This window comes from Ovis aries, chromosome 2, assembly GCF_016772045.2.
Source record: "Ovis aries strain OAR_USU_Benz2616 breed Rambouillet chromosome 2, ARS-UI_Ramb_v3.0, whole genome shotgun sequence".
Classification (NCBI taxonomy): Eukaryota; Metazoa; Chordata; class Mammalia; order Artiodactyla; family Bovidae; genus Ovis; species Ovis aries.
The window spans coordinates 12372308-12385238 of NC_056055.1; the positions used below are offsets into that span (position 1 = coordinate 12372308).

The 12931-nt window shown below is 43.0% G+C and overlaps 1 protein-coding gene and 1 long non-coding RNA gene across 5 annotated transcripts in view; one reads left to right on the forward strand and one right to left on the reverse strand.

Moving 5' to 3' along the window:
* The window catches only part of LOC114112928 (uncharacterized), a 13813-nt gene continuing 882 nt past the window's right edge, over nt 1-12931 (reverse strand). The window contains exons 2-3 of one of the 2 annotated variants that reach the window (XR_003588055.3): nt 12311-12459; nt 1-6314 (exon numbers count right to left, since the gene is read on the reverse strand). This is a non-coding gene — a long non-coding RNA (uncharacterized LOC114112928). Of the gene's footprint in view, nt 9903-12310; nt 12460-12931 lie in introns of both variants that reach the window. The other variant, XR_009599117.1, reaches the window with a different exon arrangement.
* LPAR1 (lysophosphatidic acid receptor 1) overlaps nt 12215-12931 on the forward strand; it is a 163912-nt gene continuing 163195 nt past the window's right edge. For 2 of the 3 annotated variants that reach the window (XM_042242624.2, XM_012111055.5), the window contains exon 1: nt 12215-12547. The gene's annotated coding sequence lies outside the window, so the exon portion shown is untranslated. 3 annotated transcript variants of the gene reach the window in all.

The following is a 12931-nucleotide window of genomic DNA, read 5'->3' on the forward strand; positions in this document are numbered from 1 at the left end:
TATAATGAAAATTTTTTTTATTGAAGACAAAGAATAAAAAAAAAATTAATTAAACATTCAGCACCAGAAACTAAGGAGATTTACAAAATAAACCAAAGGAAGTCAGTAGGAAGGATTTAACTATGAACAAAACAGCTAATGAGATACACAACAGAAAATGAATAGAAATGATAAATCCATCCTAGATCTGTTTCTTTTTTTGTAAAGAGTTTAAAAAGGCCCTTAGCAAAGCAACTCAGTAAAACACACATACATCATCTACAGTGCTAGGATAAACGGTGAAGACTCTAACAATTCTGTTTCAAGCAATTTGAAAATCTCGACAAGAAGACTATTATATGGCGATCATTTAAAGATAAATAGGACAGTAACTGTGGAAGATTACCTGTGCAGGTTGGGTTCTATGTAGATGCTGAGGCTGAGGTAGGAAAACAAAGAAAGGGCTGACTGCGGAGTACCATCTCTGAAAGGAAAAGGAGGAGAAGCAGGAGAGGGCAGAGGGAGCTACCCGACTCTGATGGAGGCCCAGTGAAGTCCTCACTTGCCCAATATGGATTTGGGGAACAAAGATGGTCCATCAGAAAAGTCCCTCATTAGACAGCAATGGCTGCATCCTTGTACCACACCACTGCCCAGTCACTGGCCAGGGCTGACCGTGAGAAGAGTGTAATCTTGGCTATCATCCTGCTCACTCGTTGGCTAAAGGGATGCCCTAATAAGAATGTGGTCTCACCTTAAAAGGTCCTTAGAGGACCCTCGAAGTGCTGAAAGCCATAGACCATCCACTAACCACACCCTTTGCAGCTGGCTCATGAGTTTTCTTTTCTTAGAATGGATTTGAATGGCGCATCTCCACGTCTGCCATAGGCCACTGCTTGCTCCATGTGGATCTGCTTCTCCAAACTTGCTGAAGGCAGCAGCACCTCCACACACACAGTGGGCTTCTCTTCCTGAGGAAAAACTTAGAAATCGGAGCTTAGTGGGATTAACCATAGCCTTCACCGCTGCAGTGCATCTCGGGGCCACCACCACTGGTATTTACCTTCCTTCCCCCCATTAAGCATTTTAAATTTCTCTCACTCTCAGCTAACATCTCCAGTAGTCCTAGGAACTTACTTCATGGTGTGACCCTGTGTCCTTAGTAACCACACACTTCTTTAATTGCTGTATTTGTCCATTTACACTCACAACTGGGCAAGGGAATACACCAAGAGGTACCTGCCTGAGTCACGTGAATTCCACACATTTTCCTCCCTGTCCCTGTAAAGTAACAGTAGTTATTAGATGTAACTGACAAAAAATAGCCTTCTCCTGTGAATTATCAGTGTGATATATCCCTTAAAAATGGTGATTATACTTCATATCTGCTGGACTTTACATAAAAGAATCCCAAACTGCCCAGGCAGTAGTTATAGCTTGTAGTTCAATGAGACTTTGGCTGTAAGACTTTTGACACTGCTAAGAGTTCAGAACTTCTATCTTGCAGATCCCAGAGTTGTGTAAAGAGAAGCACAAAGTCTGAGAGTGGGTCATTGAGACTGATGGTAAGTGGGGTCCTTGGGGTTCCTTCTGCTTCCATCCTCTAACTTCACAAACCCATTTTTTTTTCCTAATTGGTGATAAGACACCACATAAAGGTCTCTGTGCCAATGCATACAGTGCATCCTAAAAGATAATTTCCATCCTTGCAGGCTACTGTCTCCAAGTTGGTGATTCAGCTGTGTCTTCAACAAGACATTCCATCCCCTCCACTGGAAGTTTCTGGGTGGGGTAGTATGTGATAAGACTACATGGTCCATTCTTGTGCCTTCTTCACTGCAAACTGAATGCCTTGGTCCAGCGTTGTATGGGATTCCAATCCTGTGGATCAGACATGCCATAAGCCCTGGATAGTGATGCTGGCTGATACCCTTGAGGGCAGGAGAGGCATATCCAGAATAGATGACCATTCCTGTGAAAATGAACCACAAACTAATAGATGACTATTCCTGTGAAAATGAACCACAAACTCTTCAAGGATGAAAGAAGCCCAACCTAGTCAACCTTCACCAAATTACCAGTTGGTCTCCTTACGAAATAGTTCATACTAGAGGTTCAGAGATGGGAATGTCAGATCACCATACATGTCTCATGAGAAACCAGTGTGTAGGTCAAGAAACAATAGTCAGAACCCGACATGGAACAAAGGACTGGTTCAAAATTGGGAAAGAAGTACATCAAGGCTATATATATTGTCACCCTGGTTATTTAAGTTATACGCAGAGTACATCATGTGAAATGCCGGGCTGGACAAAGCACAAGCTGGAATCAAGATTGCTGGGAGAAGTATCAATAACTTCAGATATGTGGATGACATCACCCTTATGGCAGAAAGCGAATAGGAATTAAAGAGCCTCTTGATGAAGGTGAAAGAGAAGAGTGAAAAAGCTGGCTTACAACTCAACATTCAAAAAACTAAGATCATGGCATCTGGTCCCATCACTTCATGGAAAATAGATGGGGAAACAAGGGAAAGAGTAACAGACTTTATTTTCTTGAGCTCCAAAATCACTGCAGATGGTGACTGCAGTCATGAAATTAAAAGACACTTGCTCCTTGGAAGAAAAGCTTTGACAAACCTAGAAAGCATATTAAAAAGCAGAGACATTATTTTGCTTCAAAGATCCATATAGTTAAAGCTATGGTTTTCCCAGTAGTCATGTACGGATGTGAGAAGGCTAAGTACCGAAAAATTGATGCTTTGAACTGTGGTGTTGGAGAAGACTCTTGAGAGTCCTTTGGACTGCAAGGAGATCAAAGCAGTCAATTCTAAAGGAAATCAGTGACTATTCATTGGAAGGACTGATGTTGAAACTGAAGCTCCAATACTTTGATCAACCTGATGCGAAGAGCTGACTCATTAGAAAAGACCCTGATGCTGGGAAAGATTGAAGGCAGGAAGATAAGAGGATGACAGAAGATGAGATGGTTGGATGGCATCACTGACTAAATGAACACGAGTCAGGCTCCAGGAGATGGTGAAGGACAGGGAATCTTGGCATGCTGCAGTCCATGGGGTCGCAAAGAGTCAGTCACGACTGAGCAATTGAACTATGACCAGAGGTTCAGAGTTGGTCCATGCTATGTCTGTACTTCAGGCTTTGATTTGGTCTCCTTTGCTGGCAGTGTGGACATTCAGAAGCAGCATTAGAGAGATCAGCTTTGGTAAGTGGGAGTCAGTTCTGTCGTACTGACGCTTAGCCTCCCTCTCGCCATGGTGGCCACTTTATTCATGTGTCCTTGGTGCTGCTGACAAAGGTTGGCTCAGCATTCCTGCTCGTGGAGATGAGCAGGAATTCCACCTCGCCCCTCTCCTTTACCAGCTGGAAGAATTATGGAAGGCAGATGATCGTGTTCATTCCAGTTCATCTTGGAATAGATTATGATACTCAATGTAATTCACTCTTGTCAAAACCTATCCCTAGTGGGTCAGATCTATGTATGACCTCTTAGTGTAAATTCCTACAAGTCAGCTCAGATCTCTCTCTGGGAAGAAGTCCAGTTATTGTTATTGCTGTTCATTGTTTAGAAACTTAAGCTCTCAGAAACAGATTTTTAGATAACTTTTCAGAGATATTTTTTCTAGATATTTTCTCAGAAATTGGAGATAAATTAACCTCATCAGCAAATTACATCAAGGCTCAATTGCTATTACTTCCTTCCTCCTGATCATACTGCATCTTCCCAGGGGTTTTTAAAGTATCCTGTGTTACTGTTTCAACTGCACACCTACCTACCCCCAACCTTTGTGCCTCTGTATTCTGCATATTAGCAGCGACCTCTGTGAGGTCATGTCTTACCTGTAGAGCAGTCCTCCCAAGGTTGTGGCCATATTTTATATCAAGTTAATTCCTGTTCTAGATTTGTAATCTTCCCATGGTGCAGATACAGGGTGGCTAAAGGTTCTTAGCAATCATGAATAAGATTTCCTACCTTGAAATCCTAACCCTCAGCACCTCAGAATGTGACTGTATTTGGAGGCAGGGTCATTAAAGAGGTAATTAAGGTAAAAAGAGGTCATAAGGGTGGACGCTAGTCCAATAGGACTGGCTTTATAAGAGGAGATTAGGGCACAGATACACGCAGACTGAGGGAGACCAAGTAAAGACATCTGGAGACAAATCACCATCTGCAGGCCTAGGACAGAGGCCTGAGAGGGAAAAACCCTTGATCTTGGATTCTATCCTTTAGATCAGTGGGAAATGAACTTCTGTTGTTTAAACTACCCAGTCTGTAGTACTTTGTAATGGCAGCCCTCTGTTCTCAGGATACACAGACCTCTCTCTGTTGCTCTCACACTCCAAGAGTATTGTTTTTCCTTCAGGTCTATACATGCTGCTTATGCCTGTAAATCCTCATCTGCGAGGTTAGGTTTTTCTATAAAGATTTTTGGTTTTTCTGTTTTCTCTTTTGTTACATAGTTTTCTGAGCAATGAGCACAGAACATACGGCTATTCAACAGCGAGAGAAGGAAAGTGGAAATACAGGAAGAAGAAAATGTAGAATAAAAATCTCAAAATTTTGGTCATATTTGGTCAATTGTTTGGTCATATAATTATTATATTCACTAAAGCCAGAAGATACATGCTATTAATTATATATTTTATGGTTACATAAAATTAGAATAGTAGCCATGGAAAATCACAGGCTTCATACATAGGAATAATCTACTTATTATTTAAAAACTTTTAAAATTGAACTATAGTTGATTTACACTGTTGTGTAAGATACTGGTATATACTGCTGCTGCTGCTGCTAAGTCGCTTCAGTCATGTCCGACTCTGTGCGACCCCATAGACGGCAGCCCACCAGGCTCCTCCGTCTCTGGGATTCTCCAGGCAGGAACACTGGAGTGGGTTGCCATTTCCCTCTCCAATGCATGAAAGTGAAAAGTGAAAGTGAAGTTGCTCAGTCATGTCCAACTCTTAGCAGCCCCACGGACTGCAGCCTACCAGCCTCCTCTGTCCATGGGATTTTCCAGGCAAGAGTACTGGAGTGGGTTGCCATTGCTTTCTCCTCTGGTGTATACTAGTGATTCAATTATATATATATATATATATATATGTATATATTTTTAATTATAGGTTATTATCAGATATTGAATATAGTTCTCTGTGCTATATAGTAGGAACTTATAATTTATCCTGACTTGTTTATTATAAAGTTAATTTTTCTTAGGACATGTGTATAGTATATCTCAGTTTTATATAGGAGGTTCTCTAGGATGTCATAGTGTTTATATATGTTCATTCACAACAGTAGCCCCCAGAGGATGTATGTGGTGGCTAAGTATTATTCCATAATAGTTTGCCTTAGAAATACCATTGTACGGATATATCCAGATAATTATACTTGTGTTTCAAAGTATATTATTTGGGTATAATTTACAAATAATCAGTTGTATCAACATTAAATGTTCAGCTCAATGAGTTTGTACACTTAGTACACTCATGTTACCACCACACAAAGCAAGATAGAGGATAGTTCTCCTACCCCAGGAAATTTCCTCGTGTGCCTTTTCTGTCAATCCCCAGTCCCTTGGCAACCATTGTTCTGTTTCAGACATCACAGATGAGTTTTACCTGGTCAGGAACTTCATAGAAATGAAATCGTAGAGCATGCACTGTTATGGATCTGTCTAATTTTGTTCAGCATGTTTCAGAGATTCGTCCATATTGTTCTGTATATCAGGAGTCTGGTCCTGATACTGCTGACTAGTCTTCCGTTAATGTGCATAGTTATCATTTAATCTGTGGAATTTACTCTGCCTCTTCTTCTGGCAGAGTAAATGATGTCAGAGAAGTCAGGGGGATTGGCAGAGGCATTCAGTTCAATGTAATCAGTGCTTTGAGGTAGAGTTTGTAGAAAGAGTTTGTACAGTAGAGTTTATAACATCTCTAATGTGCCCACTTCTGACAAATGCCCATTCCAGAGGGCAGGTCATCAGAAATCTCTCCTTTTCTCAGATCAAGCCACAGTCTAGGTTACAGGGTATCATTGAACCCCTGAGATTAGAGTCAAAATGTCTATGTATATATATATGTATTTATAATATACATATATGTATATAAGTTAAGCGAAGGTTCCCAAATATAGTGGCTCAAAGAACAAAAAATTTCTTTTTCATATGAAAATCCAGAGAGATGGTCACGTTTGTAGAGAGGCTCCATGTGGACATACAAGCATCAGGAGTTTGGCTGCCTGCCATCTTTGATTGGTGGCTTCCAAGGTTGGCGTGAGCATCACCATCCTCATCAACAGAAAGGACAGAGAACCTGAGGGAACACACATAAGAAGGGTCTTTGGTAATCCTAGAATCGACAGAAGTCACTTTTGCTCAAGTTCTACAGGAGATAACTCAGGTCAGTTCAGTTCAGTTCAGTCACTCAGTCGTGTCTGACTCTTGGCGACCCCATGAATCGCAGCACGCTAGGCCTCCCTGTCCATCACCAACTCCGGGAGTTCACTCAGACTCGCATCCATTGAGTCAGTGATGCCATCCAGCCATTTCATCCTCTGTCGTCCCCTTCTCCTCCTGCCCCCAATCCCTCCCAGCATCAGAGTCTTTTCCAATGAGTCAACTCTTCGCATGAGGTGGCCAAAGTACTGGAACTTCAGCTTTAGCATCATTCCTTCCAAAGAAATCCCAGGACTGATCTCCTTCAGAATGGACTGGTTGGATCTCCTTGCAGTCCAAGGGACTCTCAAGCGTCTTTTCCAACACCACAGTTCAAATGCATCGATTCTTCGGTGCTCAGCCGTCTTCACAGTCCAACTCTCACATCTATACATGACTACTGGAAAACCATAGCCTTGACTAGACGCACCTAAGTCGGCAAAGTAATGTCTCTGCTTTTGAATATACTATCTAGGTTGGTCATAACTTTTCTTCCAAGGAGTAAGCGTGTTTTAATTTCATGGCTGCAGTCACCATCTGCAGTGATTTTTGGAGGCCAAAAAAATAAAGTCTGACACTGTTTCCACTGTTTCTCCATCTATTTCCCATGAAGTGATGGGACCGGATGCCATGATCTTCGTTTTCTGAATGTTGAGTTTAAGCCAACTTTTTCACTCTACTCAGGTATGTGGGCTTAATTTAACTGCAAAAGAGGCTGGAAATTGAATCTAGTGGGTGTCCTAAAAGGCAAGAATGGATATGGTAGTTGCCTCTGTTACAATGTGTACTGTTGTTGTTCAGTTGTTAAGCTGTGTCCACCTCTTTGTGACCCCACAGACTGCAGCATGCCAGACTTCCCTGTCCTCCATTATCTCCCAAATTTGCTTAAGGTCATGTCCATTGAGTCAGTGATGCCATCTGACCATCTCATCCTCTGTCACCCCCTTCTCCTCCTGCCCTCAATCTTTCCCAGCAACAGTCTTTTCCAATGAGTCGGCTCTTCGCATCAAGTGACCAAAGTATTGGAGCTTCAGCTACAGCATCAGCCCTTTCAAATGATTATTCAGGGTTGATTTCCTTTAGGATCGACTGGTTGGATCTCCTTGCAGTTCAAGGGACTCTCAAGAGTCTTCTCTAGGACCACATTTCAAAAGCATCAGTTCTTTGGTGCTCAGCCTTTTATATGGTCCAACTCTCACATCCATACATAACTATTGGAGAAACCATAGCTTTGACTATATGGACCTTCGTTGGCAAGTGATGTCTTTGCTTTTTAGTATGCTGTCTGGGTTTGTCATAGTTTTCCTTCCAAAAAATCAATCATCTTTTTAATTTCATGGCTCCTGTCACCATCCACAGTGATTTTTGGAGCCCAAGAAAATAAAGTCTTTCATTGTTTCCATATTTATTTACCATGACGTCATGGAAAAAATATAATTATAATCTTAATCATCGTCTTGTTTCTTTTCTCTCCTTTCCCACTATCAGTCTACCGTGTGTGTGCGCTAAGTCGCGTCAGTCATGTCTGACTCTGCAACCCTATGGACTGTCGCCTGCCAGGCTCCTCTGTCCATGGGATTCTCCAGGCCAGAATGCTGGAATGCCATGCCAGGGTTGCCATGCCCTCCACCAGGGGATCCTCCTGACCCAGGGATCGAACCCGTGTCTCTTACATCTCCTGCATTGGCAGGCAGATTATACCAGTGGTGCCACCTATAAATCCACTAATTTTATTACTGCTTTATAGAACTAACTTTTTGTTTTGTGATACTTTGTATGATTTTTTTTTAATATTTAGGTCTATTTTTAGCTCTAAAATTATATATATAATACACACATATATTTTCTTCTTCATCCCTCCCCACCCCCAACCACCACATCATTTTAGATCAAAAGCTTTTAATTTGGGTGAAGGAGACTACAAGAAAAAGATTGTTTGACCTTGATCTATTTCAGACATTACCCAGATTATTCATGCAGAAAGAGGTGATAAGAAAATGGTGCGCAGACAGTCGCTCTGTTTAGGGCTCTCATTTCACTGCAGTCTGGTCCTAATGCAGGGCTGCTGCACACACAAGCCCACCTCCTATTCCCCATTCCTAGAGTTTCCTGATGTTGCTCCTGCCCTGAAGAGTTTTATTTATTGTTACTGCACTTGGCTGCCTCACCCTCCTCTGCCACTGGCCTTTTCAAATAGAAAGGTTTCCGAAGGAGAATGATTTCTTTCTGGTCAAGGGGAAAAACACCAGAGAGGCATAAATATACCATTTTAAAAAGGAAGAAACCTCTGTCTGAGAGGCACCTGGAAACCTTTCCCAAGCAGGCTGAATTCTCTCAGGGTATTGTTTCACCAGAATATACTTTCTGCATTCATAGACTGGAGGGAAAGTTTCCAACAGATCTTTTTTGCTGATAGTTTTGATTATTCTCTAGTAAAAAAATTTCAAAGGCTTTTTGCCAGATGGAAGAAATGTGGGGAGGCAGAGGGAAGTGGCATGATAGTGGCCCCTTCTGAACAAATAACAGAGCCCAAAGTAGTGACAGCCGGTATTTCAGTCCTAAATGCTTTGCAAATTATAGTCCTTGGACCACTAGGTAACAGCAATAACCTGACAAAGTCTACTGTTATCCTTTAAGATATTAACGTAAACTGGACTGGAAGTATTCCCCACTCAGATTCTCTTCATTTTGCTAAAAATATTTTTTTCTCATGTTTGACAGCACCACTGTCTTTGGGTCTGTGACTCTGCTGAAGTCATTTGAAGAAACAGATCTAGAGAAACATTGTTTGGCAGAGGATAAGAGAGAAAGGTTAGGACCGAAAGCATTAAGTTGCCTATCCAAGAAAGGGAATCAGTTTGAATGGCATGAGGGCCGCAGAAAGATAAAAACATTAAAGAGAGTATAATCAAGATATCCTTCTGCATCTCTGTTGAAATCACATCACCTACTTTTGTGTCTGAAGTCTGTTCAAATATATTATCTTACTTTGATAAAGGCAGCTTGGAACCCAATAAAGTAGACTGAATTAGTATTATCATCCCATTTTACAGATGAGAAAACTGACTTGTTTGGAATCTAATACTTATTTTGATGGATTAATCTCTGTAATGAACTGGATTCTATATTGGATTTCATTTTCTCTCTCTGTTTACACATGGGCATACAACCTAGAGTTGATTTTAAAGTTACTGAACGAAACCTGGGTGCAGAGCAGTCTCATTCAGGCAGGCCTACACATGTCAGGGAGATAAGTCTGTCCAGGCTGACCTTGTACTTTGCTTATTGATTCTAGGCCACAGTAGGACAGTAGGCCAATAAACAGGAAATAAAAATTCTTCAAGCAAATAAATTGGAACTTTTATATACTCATCTTGTGTGGACAGAATTCCTCATTTGATGTTAGAAAGGACCAGAGAGCAGTTTGGTCAGTTAATATGTAGGCAAAAAAGCAGCAGCCATATTCCTGAAATAAATATATTGGAGGTGAAGTTAAATATATATATTGGAAAAAATAAATAAATATATTGGAAACATTCAAGCTGAGGGCTCAACAAGAAACTCATTCACACTTTACCTTTGATTTATGAGGAAGGCCTAAACATGGAAATAATTAACTTGTAAATTAATTAAATGATTATTTGATACTATTTACTGAAATATCAATAGCCTCAGATATGCAGATGACACCACCCTTATGGCAGAAAGTGAAAAGGAACTAAAAAGCCTCTTGATGAGAGTGAAAGTAGAGAGTGAAAAAGTTGGCTTAAAGCTCAACATTCACATAACGAAGATCATGGCATCTGGTCCCATCACTTCATGGGAAATAGATGGGGAAACAATGGAAACAGTGTCAGACTTTATTTTGGGGGGCTTCAAAATCACTGCAGATGGTGATTGCAGCCATGAAATTAAAAGACACTTACTCCTTGGAAGGAAAGTTATGACCAACCTAGATAGCATATTCAAAAGCAGAGACATTACTTTGCCAACAAAGGTCCGTCTAGTCAAGGCTATGGTTTTTCCAGTGGTCGTGTATGGATGTGAAAGTTGGACTGTGAAGAAAGCTGAGCGCCAAAGAATTGATGCTTTTGAACTGTGGTGTTGGAGAAGATTCTTGAGAGTCCCTTGGACTGCAAGGAGATCCAACCAGTCCATTCTAAAGGAGATCAGTCCTGGATGTTCATTGGAAGGACTGCTGCTAAAGCTGAAACTCCAATACTTTGGCCACCTCATGTGAAGAGTTGACTTGTTGGAAAAGACTCTGATGCTGGGAGGGATTGGGCGCAGGAGGAGAAGGGGACGACAGGATGAGATGGCTGGATGGCATCACAGACTCTATGGACAAGAGTTTGGGTGAACTCTGGGAGTTGGTGATGGACAGGGAGGCTTGGCCTGCTGCAATTCATGGGGTCACAAAGAGTCAGACACGACTGAGCGACTCAACTAACTGAACTGCTATAATTAATATAAATATTTTTAATAAAATTCAACAAAATTTTAAAGTATTCTTTTCACTACATATAGAAGTCTTAGTATTGAGAAGCCCAACAGTAAATACTGAGTGTGTAGTAGAAAGAAAAATTAGCTAAGTGAGTTTTCTGAGTTGATAGAGCTATAGTTGAAAACAAAAGTCCTTTTCAAGTATATTCTTTCTTTTCTTACCAATATATACTTTGTATTATACTTAGATTATATAGTGGATATTTTCCTATTCGTCCTGGTGCATTAGAGTTTAACATCAGCTCTCATTGTTCACAGTGTGATGTTTTTATATACTTTCTGCATGCTGTAAATGAACATACTAGCACTGTGCATGTATTAAAATCTCTAATTTTTCACATTATCTATTATAAAAGAAATTATAAATTGGTAGGAAAGGGGAGATGGAGAAGGAAATGGCAACCCACTCCAGTGTTCTTGCCTGGAGAATCCCAGGGATGGGGGAGCCTGGTGGGCTGCCATCTATGGGGTCGCACAGAATTGGGGACGAGTGAAGCGACTTAGCAGCAGCAGCAGGAAAGGGGAGAAGGCAGTCATTTAAGCTGATTTTTTAACAAAGGGGATTTGATACATTGTTTGAAAAAGGAAACAGCCTCAGATAGTAACTGACGAGCAGTCAGGTTTTTAGCCTTGAGCATCCTGTGAAAACCACGAGACCAACTCACCCAAGGTTCTCAGCAGTCGCTTGCGGGAGATGGTCACGTTCTCTTCGAAAGTATACCAAGAAATCTTCCCCTCCCCACTCGCTGCGGTTCCCAGTGACCTCTCTCTTCTGCAAAGCCTTAGGTTACCGAGTGACCGGCATCAACGCAGCCCTCCCTCGCGGTTCTGCCTTTCTTTCTTACAGGTAGTTGGATCAGTCCTGCCAAAGTTCCTACCATACCGCTGGCGTGGCCCCCACGTGCCATTTCAGGCCAGAGTGCAGTGTTTACTTGTAAGCAGCTACTTTTGTTGTGCAGCGCCTTTAGCAGTGAAGCCAGAGGCAGACTGCCAACGCTCCTAAAAGCCAGGGGTGGTAGGTGGTAGGTGGCGCGGCAGGAGAGCCCTCGCGTCCTCCCTGTGGCCGCCCCCTCCGTGGACTGGGAGGTGTTCAGAACCTGGGCGAGTCTCTCCGGCTGCCTCTTTCCGGAGAAGGATCTCCAGGCCTTAGTCCCGCACCGCTCCCGCCCACACCTTCAGGTGTGTATTCCCCGCCCTTAATTACTCTTCTAAAATTGATAGTTTGCACTTCTTGGCGAAGTGCAAGTGCAAACTGGGAAAGCGGAAGAGAAATGTATAATCATGGACATGGAGAACTAGGGGCGCACAGTCACACTTGCTTTAGTCTGCAGACCCAGTCAGTCGCAAACTCAGAAATAGAAACGTGTGCACCTTTCGGGCAGCAAAGTTGACTCCGCGTTCTTCGCAGCCTCGAGTTAAAAGCTGCGCTGGGAGAGCTGTGCCTGCTGGAAAGTTTGGACACGAACTACGCGAGAGGCCAGACGTTAGGGTTTCCGCGGGCCCGGCGATGTCTTCCAGAGCTTTTCAAGTGGGAAGAAAAGAGCGACAAAATGAAAATGCAACGTGTGGGGGTGGCCACCCGAGTCCCGCAAGCTGCCGGTCTCAGAGGTGAGCGCGGGAGCGGGTGCGGGGTGGGGAGCTGGAGTTGGAGGCCAGAGGGTCTCGGGCCGCGGGTGGGTTCTCTCCGGGTGGGGGGCGCTGGGAAGATGATGAATGGGAGGCTTGAGCTACCTTCCGCCCCCGCCCTGCAGACGGGGCTGGAAGTCCAACTAAATGGGGGAGGAGGAGCGCCGAGGGTCGGGGCTCGGGGGGCGTCGCGCCAGGTAAGGGAATGAGCCAGGGGGAGGGAGTCGGGAGGTGCAGGACTTGCTGACTTGTGCTACGTGGAGCCAGCAGAAAAGAAGGAGGCGGAGGAAGAAGGCGGCCGGCGTCGGCGCGGCTCCCGTGGCCCTCCCTCGGCGCCCCCTCCCCCGCCGCCCCTGCCAGCGCGCC